The sequence below is a fragment of the Anneissia japonica genome, unplaced genomic scaffold (assembly GCF_011630105.1).
Source record: "Anneissia japonica isolate Jap-2015-1 unplaced genomic scaffold, ASM1163010v1 scaffold2834_len698180_cov181, whole genome shotgun sequence".
In the NCBI taxonomy this organism is placed as follows: Eukaryota; Metazoa; Echinodermata; class Crinoidea; order Comatulida; family Comatulidae; genus Anneissia; species Anneissia japonica.
Genome location: NW_022704877.1, coordinates 126,790 through 131,920, shown reverse-complemented (window position 1 = coordinate 131,920; position 5,131 = coordinate 126,790). Strand labels below are relative to the sequence as shown.

Below are 5,131 nucleotides of genomic sequence, written 5' to 3'. Positions count from 1 at the left end.
CACTGTACATTATTTTAATGTACCAGCGTGGATAATACCTCAAAAACTAGCTCAAATTTGCGTGGAAAATCACTAGGAAATAGGTGCGAAATAACTACTGCATACTGTATTGGTTTAATATATATTAAGATTACCGTTTAAAAAGTCAAGCCTTTCGAATTTACACAAATAAAACATGTTTGTTTGCCTTTCCCACAATATGTTTTTTATTATATTTTAAACCAAAGCCCCATTCCCAGCAAAATTTTACTAAAAAAAGAATTTTTTTAGAAAAAAATTCATGCATTGACGACTTCGTTACTAGGCATAGGCCTATTCAGAGGTTGTGTAGATCGCATTCGCTGGAATGATGATTGTGATGCTTTTGTGTATATATACTCGATCAATAAAGTGTACACTCTCTAATAAGATTAGTTTTTGTACTCCCCATCTCGCACACTGTTATGTTTGTTACTATCAAAATCTTGGTCGGAATCAATTTTTTAACAAATTTGAAATAATTCCAATGAAATATTATATTTCACAAGTGTCAATACTAGCAACGGAAAATATCATGTCGGCCGTTTTTATGTCTGATAACAACACCTAAATCGAGTTCAGGGCTAGTACTGTAGCCTAGCAGTGTTGAGCCTAATGTTTCCGGTGCCTATTGCAAAATCAAGCATTAAAAAATTCAAATTTCAGTCTTATTTTACATTTTCTTCATGTTAAGGAATGCCTAAATTCAGTTAAACTAGCAATTCTGTATTATATTTATAAATTTTTATAACATATATAAAAATCAGATTTTTTTTAGAACTGAAATTTTGCTGGGAATGGGGCTTTAAGATAATAGTATGAACATAGGGTTTACAAATTTCTTATAATTATATTATACTTATTAATTATTATTATTATTAAAAAAACATTTACTGTATAGGTATAGCACCCTTAAAAAAAGATCAAAGTGCTGTACATCAAAACCTATTTTTACAAAGATAAATTAAGTACAATAAAAAAATCATCAATCAATAAAAATGGCAAGTTTAAATTACAAAATGCAATAAAATTTCCAAAAATCGAAGTGCCGGCCTAGCTAGCTAGCCTAGGCCTACGTCTAGCGTCTAGGCCTACATTAAAACCCATTTACAAAGATAAAAGTAGGCCTACAATAAAAAAAATCAATCAATAGAGAGTATCAGTATTACGATAATCGTTAGTATTCAATGAATTGAAGTGTGCCATACATCACCGAAATGGTCCTAAACAATGCAGCCTAGGCTAGCTCGTCACAGATTTATTTTATTTTTTTTATTTCAACCATCTTTAAAGAGGGTAACCCTTCCAGTTTAGCCCAGTAGGTTAACTGATATTCAGGGGCCCTCTTTAATAAAATCAAAGAACAGTACAAACAACATCATTACAACATCATAATAATAATAATAATAATAATAATAATAATAATAATAATAATAATAATAATAATAATAACATACAATTTCATTACTGATTGGTGTAGTTTCCGTTCTCATTCTGTTTACATATTCTGCATATACTTTATTCAAACCTTTGGTATATTTCTTCTATGTCTTTAGATTGACCATGTTAAAAAAAATGGGATTCAACATGTCCAAAATTTTAGGTATCTAATACGATCCTAGAGTTCGAATATATATTTTCATTTAGGTTAGCTATCTTTTACCCCCCCACCCCCAGAAATTATATCCTAGAGCCGCCACTGCATGGTACAACCCTGGAGTTCGAATGTAGGTTTTCATTTAGGTTGGTCATCTGTTAGTGTTTGCAGAAGAACTATTAACATAATCGCCCAAAACAATGCCACACAAAGCTCTTCTTGCCAAGGCCTGTCTATCCAGCATCTTCTTCTTCAACTTGCTTTTGCTTTTCAGCATCTCGGTCAGATTGAAGAGTCATTTCGTAGTTGTCCTTGACAAGAGTACATATAGGACAACATGTGCCTTCGTGGTAACTCAGCTGCTACAGTAGACCTATCGTTCTAAACGCACAAGGCGGCGTCCCGTGAACCCTGTGTTTGGCATATTCATGCACTGTTGCTTTGATGTCAAAAACTAGGTCAAACAATTGTTCTAAAACTATGTCTCTGTTTTCATTTTCATTACTCTCTGCTGTAAGTCATAGATCTTCTGTTAGTGTTTGCAGAAGAACTATTAACATAATCGCCCAAAACAATGCTAGAAAGCTCTTTTTACCAAGTCCTGTCTATCCAGCATTTTATTCTTCAACTTGCTTTTGCTTTTCTATATCTCGGTCAGCTTGAAGCCATTTTAGCCATTTTCGGCCATCTAGAAGTAACAATTTTGTTTAAAAAATCTTGTTTTGGGAGGGGACACCCCCTCCCATACCCACCCCCGGCTCGGGGCTTTGGCCCTCAGATAACGCTGCACACTATAGTTACACCTATAAATACTTATCCCCCTCCTCAGTCGGATATCTTAGCCTCCCCCCATAATTACTGTATATCCTAGAGCCGCCACTGCCAGAACCAAAGCTTCCAGGAAGAATAATCTTCTGAAGTAGTTTTATGATAGGATTTCAGTAATAAGAGAAGAGTCTTGTCGTAAAAACCACAGTAATACATTGGACTCTGCTCAAGGGTATGTTTCTTTTGCCCACATGCATCTTCACAGCAAATTTCTACAAGAAAACATATTCTTGGGATTCCTCGACAAGCACTGTATATGGTCAGTTCATGAGGATATTCAACACTCCAGAGAACATGATCAACATATTTTTTTCAAATTCAGTTCCCTTCTTTTCTTCTTGTTGGCTACTATCCTTAGTTTCACTACTTCCTTTGCTACTTGCATCACTGCCGCCTCCTGATTGGTTCTTTTCTCTGAAGTCATCCTGTTGTAGGCCATTTCAAAATTCTTTAATGAAGCTTGTTGAAGAGCTTAGGAAGCCAGTCTAAGGCTTTCGGAGTCCTCCGAGTCCTTTTTCTGGAAAAGGTCTTTTACTTTTGAATTTCTTCTTTCAGTTTGTCACACTTCTGTTGGCAATTGTTCTTTGATTTCTTCCAGCTAATAGACTTTTTGTCATGAATGATGTTCTCAGCTTGGTTAACAACTTCAACTTTTTCCTTCCTCTTTTTGTCCTCTTCAGAGCATTTCTCTGCATTCATTACCATGTTTCCAATCTCATCCTTACTTAACACACCAGATGATTGGATAAAAATGTGTTGTTCATTGACAGTCTCCTTATCTTGAGCCGAGACACTAACGATTCTATTGGCGTCGATGTCAAAACTTACTTCAATCTGAGGACCACCCCCCACCCCCCACCCACTCTTGGAGCTGGTGGAAGACCAACCAATTGGAATTGACAAAGGAGTTTGTTGTCTGCTGCCATTTCACTCTTGCCCTGGTGCACTTTAATTTCTATGTGTGTCTGCACATCAGCTGCTGTGGAGAACACCTGCGACATTTTTGTTGGGATAGTTGTGTTTCTGTTGATCAGCTTTGTAAAAACACCACCTAAAAATTTGATTCCTACAGACAGAGGAGTCATGTCCAACAGCAGGGTGTAGCATAAAGTGTGTTTTTTTAATGTGTTACTGCTCGAAGTTTAGCAGGCATTCCTACAAGTCTCTCGCCTTCTGGTGTAAATGCTACCACTGACGGCGTTGTTTTCTTTAAATGTTGGCATTAACAATACCACTGAATTGTTATTTAGTGTTTCTTAACATATAAATCCAAGATGCACAAAAAGTACCTTGGAACTCCTTATTTTCTTAGATAATTTACCTTTTCGAGGTAAACTATCTTTGTCTTCTCCAGGTACAGCTGTCTTGGAATTCCGTCTCTGTGAGATAAATTATCTTGAAATTTTATTTTTCTGATGAAATCCATATCTTGGAATTCCTTGTTTTTACATAATTTATCTTGGAATTCAATATTCCAAGCTAAAATAGCAACAGGTTTACTATGGGGTGCCATACGCAGCAAAAGTCCATGTTAAAATCAAAATGTAATTGCAAAATTCAATGTCTAATTTATCAAAACGTAGGCGTAAATTTCTCAAAATGTAGATCTAGTTCCCAAAATGAAGTTCAAATTTTTCAAAACGTAGTTCAAATTTTTTCAAAATGTAATTCTAATTTCTTTAAAATGTAATTCAAATTCAAAACGTAGGTCTGACATGATCAAATGCCCTCTCCAAATTCTATTCCAAAACGTAAATAAAAAACCAGGCTGGTTTGAAATGCATTTGACAACAACACTAGAAATGGACTTTTGCTGCGTATGGCACTAGACTTGCGAAATGTAAATCAAAACTAATCAGCCAAGCATGAGGTGGGCCTGTTCCATTAATGATGGGGGAATCAGTTTTCGCCGCAGTCCAATGCCGTGAACAACGCTTCCCAGTGCGTCTTCTTAATGGTCAGGGTACCGCGATTACGAGCCCTATGCTTGGCATTATAGGTTAGGCTTATGTGGGCTGGGAGTTGCAACAAGGTCTTGGACTAGGCCTCTATACTATAGTAGGAGGCCTAGTCTAGGCCTATAATATAGTAAAATTCTGTATAAGTAGTCATATGATTACAGGTTTACATTGTACCAAGATCGATATTAACGATCGCTTTTTTTTTAATTGAAAATAAAAAGAAAGCTTTAAATAATATAACTTAAGGATTTAAAAATATTCCAAACCTGTACGCTTAAAAAATAAAATAAAATAAAAAATAAATAAATGAAGTTAAATTATAACACAAACAACGCGATAGGATATAAAATTTGAGAGAAGTTTTGGTATACTGTTCTGTATTTCTGAAGTGCCATTCGTTTTGGGGTTGCTACAATCAGGAGTTACAATCGATCCAACAAATATAAAGTACTATCTATTTCCTTACATTCGAAAAAGGAGGATTTTGGATGCTATATTTAAATTTGCTGGAGATTGAAAATTAACTGTTAACTCCGTTGTTAGAGAACATAGAGTGGTACATGACTTTCGAACTGGTATAGTCCTTCAGTAGGCCTATGTACTCTAGGTGTAAATAAATACAGAGAATAGGCCAATTTTAGTGAGAACTAAACATGTTTTAATAACGTAGGGCCTATATACAATGCAAAGCAGATTGATCACAAAATCAGAAGCATGATCTCAAACA

At 35.3% G+C, this 5,131-nt stretch overlaps 1 pseudogene; it reads right to left on the bottom strand.

Annotated features, from left to right (window-relative positions):
- Positions 1-2,703: 2,703 nt before the first annotated feature.
- Positions 2,704-5,131, bottom strand: part of LOC117104824 — a 9,266-nt pseudogene continuing 6,838 nt past the window's right edge.